Source organism: Zingiber officinale, chromosome 1B, assembly GCF_018446385.1.
Source record: "Zingiber officinale cultivar Zhangliang chromosome 1B, Zo_v1.1, whole genome shotgun sequence".
In the NCBI taxonomy this organism is placed as follows: Eukaryota; Viridiplantae; Streptophyta; class Magnoliopsida; order Zingiberales; family Zingiberaceae; genus Zingiber; species Zingiber officinale.
In genome coordinates, this window is record NC_055986.1 from 134,786,059 (window position 1) to 134,798,150 (window position 12,092).

At 37.4% G+C, this 12,092-nt stretch overlaps 1 non-coding gene across 1 annotated transcript; it reads right to left on the reverse strand.

The window, feature by feature from the left end:
• Window positions 1–11,217: 11,217 nt before the first annotated feature.
• On the reverse strand, window positions 11,218–11,323 carry LOC121994219. Its single transcript, XR_006115645.1, has one exon. It is a non-coding gene; the product is annotated as a small nucleolar RNA R71 (small nucleolar RNA).
• Between the last annotated feature and the right edge of the window lie 769 nt (window positions 11,324–12,092).

Genomic DNA, 12,092 nt, shown 5'->3' on the forward strand with positions numbered 1-12,092 from the left:
ATCGATTACTTGATCAATTGATGTGGTCCTTGATCGATTACTGATATTTGTCATTTTGGTTTAACATTTTAGTTTAGTTTTGGGGTTTTTACCTAGTCGTTGAGCTCGAATTGCATTTTTAATCATGATAAATGAGTTGATTCATTAATGAAAGCTTTGATGAATTGTGGAGCAAATGTGGGGGTTATTTGTTAATAATTTGTAGATTGATCTTTGTGGGTGTTAAACGAGCGGAAATCTGAGCCTTTCATTAGGTTTAAAGAGATTAGATCTGAATCGTGCGATTGGAGATTTCATATTTGCGCGAGGAGAATAAAACGCGAGGGAAGCTACACTAAGAAGGGGATCATAATTTCTAGTGGGGCGAGAGCGGAGCAGGAGGAGGATGAACGGCGATTTGAGCTAGAGCTTTCTTCTACTTCCGGTGATCTTCTTCCTTGGTACTTCTTGTCATCCAACTACCTCCAGCACCCACCGCCAGTTTCGTTGACCTTCAGATCTGGAGGTTTTCCTTCACCAATCATAAGACATCTACGTTATTTCCAGTTTAGTGAGTGCTTGGGAGTTCCCAGCTCACTAGATCTTTTTCTCCATAATCAAATTAGCTAAGTATTACTATTAGAAACTTTCAGAGATCCATATCTGGATGAGTGAGGGTAATTTTATTCTTACTATGCAACATATGTGAGCATTGAGATTGTTCTTGGATTGCAGATTTAGAATGTTGACTCTGTTTTGTTTAGGATGAAGTTGTTTTGCTCACTGTTTGATTAGATCTGAGTTTTTCTTTCTATTCAAAATTTGTTTAGGTTTATTTCTGTTCCAAATTGTATTTCGTCCAGTTGTGGTTTAGCTTAATAATCGGCAACTAGTTTAAGTGAGGAGATTGATTAGATTCACATTGGTTATATTGCATTAATAAATGAAATCATTAGCTGATCTGATCAACGAATGTAGCTAGCTTTGCCTTGCCTAGTTAGAAACTAAACTTTAAGAAAACTCCAAAAAACTCTGAACAAAAATTGATCTAAGGATTCCAACATTACCATGAGGTCCACGTGATTCGATTCTAGCTTCTCACTCTACTATACTAGTTCAAGGGAATTTAAGGAAGTATTTGAAACTGAAATTATTACCACATAACTTTGGGTTATCAATTACCCAATCAATCTGACTCCTTTCTATTTCGTGAAGAAAAACTCCCAATTGATCACCTGATCGATTGGTGCAACCCTTGATCGATTACTCAATCGATCTAGACGCCTTCTGTTTCACAAAGAAAGGATTCTAATCGATCACCTGATTAATTGGCTTTTGCCCAATTGATTACCCAATCAATTACCTAATCCTAACTTGCTTACCCCAAGTCTAAGGTTCCCTTTCCCAACCTCCAGTCAACCATGATCTATTGAGATTTTTTTACCAAGTGTCTAGTCAATTTTGATTCACTTGAATCTTTCATCTCATGCCAACTTTCCATTGGACCTCCGATTACCAAGTGCAGTCCTCCTTCACCTACTTGGATTTTTCTCTTGTCTAACCACAATTAAGACTTTTCTTTTCCCAACGTGCGGTCCTCCTTGATCCACTTGAACTTCTTTTTACCTAACCGCAGTTAGGATTTCCCTTTGCCAACGTGTCATCCTCCTTGACCCACTTGGACTCCCTTTATCTAACCGTAGTTAGGACCTCCCTTTGCCAATGTGAAGTCCTCTTTGACTCACTTGGACTTCTCTTTGTCTAACAGCAATTAGAACTTTACCTTGCCTAACCTCCAATTAGGACTTCACCTTACCTAACCTTCAGTTAGGGTTTTGCCTTGCCTAACCTCTAGTTAAGACTTTGCCAATCAAGTATCCAGTCCTCCACAACCTACTTGAATTTCTTCTCACATATCATCGAGTATCCGGTCAACCTTGACCTCTTCCAGATATTTTCCAAATATATTATCTAAATATTGAAACTTAAGCTCAAATTCACTAGAGTTTAGTTAAACTAGTCAACCTTGACCCAAAAATGATTACATCAACAATCTCCCAACATGTTACACCATTCTGCTGAGGGGACCTAGGCATGGTGCATTGCATCACGATTCCACACTTCGCAAGATAATCTATAAATGACTCGGGACATTGTTTTCCTGATTCGTTAGATCTACTATAGTATTCACCATCACGATCCAATCTTACGACCATAATCTTCTTACCAAGTTGATTTTCAACTTTGATTTTAAAGGTTTTGAATATGTTCAGGGATTGCGACTTCTCATGAATAAGGTATAAGTATCCGTATTGGGAATAGTCAATCTATAATGCTTATAAAGTATACTTGACCATTCCAAGAAGCCTTAGGAAACAATCCATATATATCTGTATGTATAAGCTCTAAAACACCATTAACCCTTATTATTTTTGTTAGTCATTTTTCCCTTGATATATTCAATACATATTTCAAAATCTAACATATTGAGGGAATTGAGAATTTCAATTATATTAACCTTTCTAGGCATTGTTTAGAGATGCACCCTAAATGTCTATACCACAACATGGATAAATTCTCATTTGTCACACCACGTTTCACACCTATACTATGCATGAGTTTCAGTATCCAATCTGTATAGTTTGTCAATCAAGGAACCAATATCACATATGATAGAATTTTAAAAAATACTAAACTTTCCATTTTCAAATGAACAAGTATATCCAAATTTGTCCAAATATGAAATAGAAATTAAGTTCCACCTAAAAGGCAACACTATAAATATATTTTCTAAATTTAAAAATACATTATTCCCTAAATAAACTCTAATGACACTTATTTGTAGGTCCCAGTGAGCCCGGCAAGAAGAGGTGAATTGCCTAGAAGAAATCAAGCAACCCCTTTCTCGTTTTTTGGACTTTGATTAGTAAGCACAATTAATTAACCAAAATAATTAATACAAAAGTAATAATAGCTTATAAAAAAATTATAAGTAAGAAGGTTGGGATTTTTACTTGGTTGCAACATAGGTGATTGTTAATCCAAAATAGTTACAACGCTCCACTAAAAATATCTCCTTTATTGAAGGCGAAGAAGTCTCTTACACTCTATGAAAAGCTTAGGTATTAACTAAGAATTGAATAGAGAAGTTGTTTTCTAATTTCTAGGTCCAGGGATCTTTTTATAGTTACTGAAAGATGTTATCCATAGCTTGAAGGCGCCTTCAAAGTGGTCCAAGGTGCCTTCAATAGGAATGTTTTATCCGCCAAAGATAAAACTTTATCTTTGGCTAACTGTTAGTGAAGGCGCCTTCTACAGGCTTGAAGGCACCTTCCATAAAGCAAGGCAGATTAGCCTCCAGCTAGTCTTCTTCGCATGTGTGATGATCCAGTTATTCGGAGTTGAGCTCACCCAAACCCTCTGACCTTCTCTTCGAGCAAACTTCCTTCCCATCTTCTCGTCCCTTGAACGTCATGCATATCCTTCTCGTCCACCGGTGTAGTACTCTTTCTCGGATGCATCAAGCATGTCAATTCCTTTCCTGTACCATCCTTCTCATCTACTGCATCTTTCGCTCGACTTCCTAAGCTTCTAAGTTCCTACAAACTTAGACATAAGGTATCAAACACAACAGAACTTAACTTAACCTAGTTGACTATATCCAAACTACTACGAGAAATTTACAATCTCTCTTATTTTAATGTGCATCAACCTAAGTTAAAGTTAGAGTTAAATAGACATTAAAAAAATAACTGAAATAAATAATTGACATGAATTGAATAAAACAATTTATAAGCATGTTATGCAATTAATATATTTACAAACTTAAAATATTTAATATGTAAAGATGTGCCTCCCCTAGACTTAAACTATTATTTTTCTCCTTTCTCCTTTGATCACATTAAAAATAGGAGAAAAAAATTAAAGATTACATAAATAGTGACTAACACTTAGAAAAAAATTCTGGAAAGTATTTTTCGAAAAACTGATTTTTTTTTGTAACTTAAAAGTCAGTTTTAAAAGAACTAATTTTAAAATTATTTTTATTCATTAAAAAAAAATAAAAATTATTATAATGGTTAAATATACCTATCCAAAGTAGTATTAAATTTTCACGAATAAACAACATTAATATAAGCAGTAATTAATTATTTTATACAAAGAGATATATTTTTATAAAAAATATTTAAAAATATATTTTGAGCTCGAAAAATCATGTAAATTTTCTGAGTATGTAAACTAAAAATTATTGTTTCTGAAAAAATAAATTTTTAAAAATTGAATGTTCAAATATTTTAATATTAAAAATTAATATTTTGACAAAAATCATAGAAAATTAAAAAATAGTCAACAGATTTTTTTAAAAAAAAATTAACAGAGAACATAATTTTTTATCATAGAAAAATAAAATTTAAAAAAAAAACACTATAAAATAATTTAAATTTCAAAATATTATTTTTATTGAAAAATTCATAAAAAATAATGTAGCGGTCAAAAAAAAAATTAAAAATTTTCCAATAGATAAGTAATAAAATACTTTTTCATGGAAAAATTAACATCTAATTAGTTTGAATAGAAAGGATTTGAATAAGATTATTTGAAAAAGTTAGACAATTTTAAGCATGCAATAAAATTATTTAAGCAAATAAAAATTAGAATATGCATAAAATTTTAATCTAAGCATGATTTTGGAACCCAATATAGGTTCCTACCTACTAGATTAATTAGAAGTTTTCTTAGTATATATTTTCTTATTACTTTTTTATTTAACCCTTATGGAATCTATAATGTCAATTGAGCCCTTGATAATTTTTAAAATTTGAAGTAGCAAAATTTGAACATGCATAATTTTTTAAATTTTCTATTTATTCTTTCAACTTATAATTTTTAATTTATCAAAATCCTCTATTTAACATGATTTTGCTAAAAATTATTTTTATTTCTAATTTTTTTCAATTTTTTATTTTTGATTTTCAATTTACACATTGCTTTAGACATAGACTTTATACCAAAATATAATTGATCAGGAGGTAAGAGACATACCTCACTTATTATGTCAGATCTGAATCTAGATTCTTCTCCTCATCACTGCATTCATCTGATGTGGCTCCCCCTTCATCAATGCTAGCTTTTGAGTTACTTGGTTCTTCATGACTAGCCATCAGTGTTAGTCCAGCATATGCTTCTATTTCAAACTCGGATGACAAACTTTTGTCCCAAGTGACCTTGAGATTCTTGTGCTTATTTTACCTTGGCCCTCTGTCTTTTTCCTTCTTAAGTTCTAGACAGTTCTCCTTAATGTGTCCTTACTTTTGACAATGGTAACATTGAACCGTTCTTTTATTTTTTAGGTTTTTCTGGTATGTATTTCTTTAAACTTGTTAGATTTAAAAAAAAATTAAACTTCCTTACTTTACCATATAATCTTCTTGGTCTGCTTCCATATCTAAGTCTGACTCAAGTTTGTCCTTCTTATTGACTTTTAGTTCCAGATTCTGACTTGACTCTTTTATTGTACCTACACATCAAGTTTCATGTAATTCTAATGTTGAGAAGAATTCTTCTAAGATACTTACCTCCATGTCCTTAAAGATGTAATAGACATCTATTATTGAGGTCCACTCTAGAGTTCTGGGAAATACGTTGAGAGCATAGCGGACCGAGTCCCAGTTGATTACCGTTTCACTGAGATTGATCAGTCCGGTGATCAGCTCCTTGATCTTTGCGTGTAGTTGAGCCACCTTCTCACCTTTTTATAAGCGAAGATTCATCATCTTGCTCCGAAGAATATCCTGTCATGTAAGCTTCGCTTTGGACATGCATTCATGGAGTTCTAGGAATTTCTCCAAGAGTACTTTGGTCGAGGTGTAGCTTCCGATGCGATTAACTTCTTGAGACAGTAATACACCTGGTAAGTGATATTCCGCTCAAATATTGGCTACGAAATCACTTTGTTCCTTCTTCGTTCATCTTTTTCTTCTTTCTCTTCTCCTTGTTGATCCTTAGGAACTACAAAATCATACTTTATTATTAAAATAATTTCAAAATCTATTTGTAGAAATACCTCCATTCATCATTTTAACTTTTCATCGAACTTTAGCGAGTTAAGGCTTGGTCTAGCCTTCGATTTCTTTACTTCGGTCGGTAGTTAGTCCTTCTGAAGTGTTCTCGCTCTGATATCAATTGTAAGTCCCGGTGAGGCAGGCAAGAGGGAGTGAATTGCCTATAAGAAATCAAACAACCCCTTTCTCGTTCTTTGGACTTTGATTAATAAACATAATTAATTAACCAAAATAATTAATACAAAAGCAATGACAACTTATAAAAAAACTATAAGTAAGAAGGCTGAGATTTTTATTTGATTACAACCTAGGTGGTTGTTAATCCAAGACAGTTGCAATGCTTCACTAAAAATATCTCCTTTGTTGAAGGCAGAAAAACCTCTTACACTCTTTGAAAAGCTCAGGTATTAGCTAGGAATTGAATACAGAAGTTATTTTCTAATTCCTAGGTCCAGGGGTCTTTTTATAGCTACTAGAAAATATTATCCATAGCTTGAAAGTGCTTTTAAAGTGGTCTAAGGTGCCTTCAATAGGATAAGTTTTATCCGTCAAAGATAAAATTTTATCTTCGGCTAACAGCTGATGAAGGCACCTTTCATAGGCTTGAAGGTGTCTTCCATGAAGCATTGAAGGCGCCTTCCATGGCCTATGGAAGGTGTTGGAACCCAAGGTTATTTTGGTGTGATCAACAAGTTAAATTAGGTCCTGTTGTGTTTTTAACATTGTGTCTAAGTGTGCAGGAGCTTAGGAGCACAGGTACTCGAGCGAAAGACGCAGCTAGCGAGAAAGACAGCACGGGAGCGAGCCGACGGGCTCGGTGCGTGATATGCATAGATCTTATGATCATTTATGCATGTTTTAGCGCACATTCACTTGCTTTATGCATACATATTCTTTGCATAATCGTCTCCTTTAGTGCATACTCATCATAAATACTCTTTTGTTTGAAGATCTGCTCTTGATTGTTTTCTTGTTGACAGGACGTTATTTGGAACGGAAATGGAGCAAAAGGGCACACAGGAGCTTGGACCGTGCAAGGCCACACGACCCTGTGGCCATGAGCATGTTCCAGCTGTGCCAAATGGCACGACCGTGCTTGCAACACAAAGGTGAAAATGGCCTTGGCCGTGCCAAATGGCACGGCCGTGCCAATCAACCCGTAGCCAAGCAGCATTCCATAGAGGAGGAAGGTCACGGCCGTGTGAATCCACACGGCCGTGTAACCCTAGGCAGAGAAGTAGAAGGCCACGACCGTGCAACCTTGCATGGCCGTGTGGCCACTCCAGAGAGGAAGCAAAGCATGGTCGTGCAATCTTGCACGACCGTGCCTCACAACCAGCAGCCGAGGAAGACACGGCCGTGCGGACTCGCACGGCCATGCCACTCAACCAGAAGGGAGGAAAGGCGTGGTCATGCCAACCTTGCACGGTCGTGCCATGGCCCGTGCGGCGCCCGTTCCCTAACGTATAAGAGGGTCAAGAACCCTATTCTTGGGTAAATCTTTGGTTCGGGACTTCGTCCCTCCCCTCGGGGAAAGCTGTCGAGCTTCATCCACCGCCGTCTCTTCATGATCCGTCCATCTCCGGAGCAAGAAAGCATCCCCAAGACACAAGAATCATTAAGCATCTCTTCTTCCTTTTCTTCTAGGGTTGTAAGTATGTTTGTCTTTATGTTCTGGGGTTGTTCTTCCCCCACAATGGAGTAGATGCCCTCTTATAGGATTAGGGAGTATTTGTAATGCAATGGAGATATAGAACTATGTAGATTCACCTTGTTTCTATTCGATGACTTGTCAATGTCTTGTTCATGCTTGTGTGACATGTTTATATTTCTATGCTTTGATTTATTGATGTGGAGGATTGTTGATCCCGCAAAGGGGATACCTTAGAGCGTATTGACCAAGGTACCCTAGTGACAGGGGTAATCCTTTCCAGACGTCTAAGACATTTCCTCAAAAGGAGAGACAATTGATAACGATGTCTGTCACACTCGTAAATCAAATTAACAATGAATATTCACTGAACCCCTTAATTTTGCAATAACGTTGTAGTAACGAGCCCAGGATCGCTCTCAAGGAATCAACAGTATGATGTAATCTAGGATTGTCTTTTATTCCTATTTTTGGGATTTTCGATATAAAAATGGAATTAGGGGAATTTAAGCTTGAATCTAAATCTAACAAATGAAAACAAGCAATTAAGAAACTAATCTAAAGCATAAATGAAATCTACTTGTGTGCCAACAATCAAACTCAAACGCATTGTCACTCTACGTTGTGATTAAATTATTAACACACACTTAAACTAAGATATAAAATAGCAAGACACAATTAAATCTGATCTAAAGCAAGATGTAAACCCTAACTATGTACTTAAACTCTAAACAATTAACCAAGCACAAATTAAACACAATTAAGCTTCAACAAGGTAATGAAATATTAAATTACTTGCATAAAAACATAACAACATAAAAGGAATCTGTTCTAAGCTGTAAAAAAAACTATAACAAACTGAAATAAATCCTAACCAATCCAACTCACAACCAATCTCACCAACTTCACACTCAAAGGTAGATCCGCTACCTTAGCGGCCCCCCTAGTGCCGGCCCCACGGATATGGAGGGAGGTTCATGCAGGTACACAGGCCATAGGCGCATGGCGGGGTAAACCCCAGGTCGTCAGTTCCTGAGAATCGACCCCTGGCCATTACGCCAGAGATACCATGCGCCCACCGTCTGTGCTACGCCCTGGGGGCCACCAACTAAGCAAAAATAGGAATACTGTCTTTTATTCCTATTTTTGGACTTAATTGCAAATTACTTCACACTCAAGCCGTCACACAAGAGTGCCAAAGTCGAGACCACCCAACTCTGGACCTCAGTGGAGACTCTCTACAGCGTATCAGTTCCAGGATTGCTCAAGAACGCCGACGGACCACCCCCGACGAGCTAAGAACAACCCAAAACCCTAAGAATGGCCGAAATCTGAAAATCTGTCTTTGGATCTGATGGGAAGCTGTGGAACGCGGATGAACGTCGAGTGGAGCTCAGTAACACCGGAAGACCACCTCCGAATGTTGCTGATGGGAATCGGAGCTCGGATTTGGAGGACCACCTCCAAATCTGAGGTGAAACAGGGAGATGCCGCGAGCCAAATTCCACCGAAGAGAACACCCTCCAATGGCTCCAGAAGATCGGGATGATGCCGCCGAGAAGCTCTCCACCGAGATTGAAGCTCGGGAGATTGAAAGGAGAAGGAAAGGTGGTCGAAATCTGCTGGAAGACGCGCGCCGGAACTGAGCTGCGTGAAGGGGATCGACGAAGAAGCTGGGCACTGTAGCTTCTCTGTTTTAAATCTGATCCAGTTTGAACGGACGGCTAGGAGCAATTTGGAGCTAAATCAACGGTAAAAGCTTGCCCAAAATCCGATCCGAAGGTACTGATCTTGATCTAGAGTCTGGATCTACCCTCCCTTAGGTCGGATCGATCAGATCATCACTGGATGGCCCAGATCTATCGATCTTCAATGAACGGCCCAGATTAATCCGGATGGATCAATGGCTGGATGAACTGAGATCTGGATCAAAACTTCTAGATCTTCATCAATGGCTTATATCTGCCCCCCATTAGGTTGGATCGGCCAGATCTTCAACGGATGGTCTAGATCTCTCCTATTCTTGATGAACGACCCATAATGCTCCAAAGATTGATCTTCTTGTTTGAACTCCGATTTGAGCCCAATTTCGGTCCAAATAGATCCAAATTCAAGATCCTTTGATGCCTACAAAATAAGAATCAAATATTAGCATCAAATAATATAAAAATAAAGTAATTTACAATTAAGTCCAAAAATATACACAATGCACAAAATGTGATGTAACCATGCTTTTAACCTATGAAATCAACATCAAACCATGCATATATGAATCAAAATAATGCAGTAAAATCATGGTTATCAACAATCCCTTAGGAACTGCTGCTCTCGTAAAGAGAGTGCTCTAGATCGTATACCCGAGGTGCCCTAGTGACAAGGGTAACCCGTTCACGGACGTCTAGGACATTCTTTTGAAAGGAGAGACAATTCCTCCATAAGGAAGTAGGTAACCGTACCAAACCTCTACCCTTATCCTTATTGTTCTTTACTAGATATGTATCCCAATGATCTACCGAGACGCCCTCGTGACAAGGGGGTTAACCGTTACAGGATTTCACAGGGATCGTCTCTACGTGATACTTAGGGATACTGGCCAATCTAACTTCCTGCAAGAGCATTAACATAGAGGATAGAAACTAAGCAATCTGTGTAGTATCTCCTAGTATAATAATGAAACCGAAATCCTAGAATCCATCTCCCGAAGCTCATTCTCTCCAAGATCTCTTCTCTCTCTCTCTCTCTCTCAACCTTCTTTCTCTCTTCAATTACTCTCGTTAGTTTGCAAACGCCAAAGCTAACTTTCGACCGTCTAGATTACCTACTTGCAACATCTTTAGTGCCTAATCAACAGTCCCTGTGGATTCGATATTTTTATTACTGATGACGAAACCGTACACTTGCGGTTGCGTAACAAGTTTTTGGCGCCGGTGCCGGGGACTGTTCGCATTAACATTAGTAGATTAGCAATTTAGTTAGTCCAGACTTGTGAATAGTTTTTGTTTTTCCATCTTCATAATTCAAAAAAAACCTGCATTTTTTTTCCTAGCAATTTAAATTCTGCGTTTTGTTTCTTGTTTTTCATATATCATTTCATTTCCTATCTTTAATTCTTTATTTTTATTTTTACTCATTTTATTTCGATGAGCACTAACATGTCAAGTAGAGCCTTAAGAGATTTCTCGACACCTATTTCTGCAAGATTTATGTCTCCCATTGTGCAGCCTCTTATTGAAGCAAAAAATTTCCAACTAGACCCAGAGTTAATTTCCATGATACAAGGTCACAAATTCGGAGGAGAAGTATCAGAAAGTCCTTATCTACACCTTGAGGCATTTCTAGAGCTTTACGATTTGGTGAGTTGTGAAGGAGTATCAGCAGATGCAGTTCTGTTAATGGCATTCCCTTTTAGCATCAAGGATAAAGCAAGGACTTGGTTATATTCTCTCCATCCTCAAAGCATCACAAGTTGGGAACAATTGGAGCAGCAATTTCTGAATCACTTTTTCCCTCCAAGCAGAACAATCTACATGAAGAGTTGCATCACGAATTTTGCTCAGGCACATGGAGAATCAATATTTGAAGCATGGGACAGATTCAAGAGTCTACAAAGACAGTGCCATCATCATGGTTTAGAAAAATGGCTGACCCTGCACATATTTTATAGGGGAATCTCTTTTTCATATAAGTGTTTGTTAGATTCATCAGCTGGAGGTTCTTTTATGGACAAGAGTATAGAAGAAGCTTATACATTAATTGATCAAGTGGCATGAACCTCCATGGATGGTCGAGCAAAAGTTGGATGGAATCTCCCTCAGAAATTCAAGAAGTACAAGCCAAATATACAAGAGAGCCTGTCAAACAGAATATAATTCAACCATCCGAGAGTTTTGAAATCCATAAGTCACAGAATGAGGAGTTCAAACATTTGGGGGCAAAGATTGAGAGCATAGTTTCAAAATGGTTCAAAGAAGATCCCCCTCCTTTGCAGACAAAATCTAGTGAGATTTGTAATGATATTGAGTTGAGAAAGGGAAAGAATCATGAAGAACTTCTGAAGAAGGACACGTTTAGAATTGAAGAGAAGAATAATAGAAGATCACAAGAACTCAATTCCATTTCTCTAGGAAGTTCCCAAATGCCACAAGTACCTTTCCCTCAACGGTTGATCACACCATCACTAGACAAGCAGTTTGAACCTTTATCACAAGCTCAACCATTCCCAAGACCTTCACTAAAGGTTCCTTTTCCACAAAGGCTAGTGAGGGCCAATGAAAATGAAGACTTTAGCAGATTCTGTGACACAAATATGGTCGAGTGTAGATTTCTGGATGTATATGAAGACGCGGACTTGTTAGATGAGAATTGTGATGATAATGCAGTGGATAACAAGTTTTCAGATC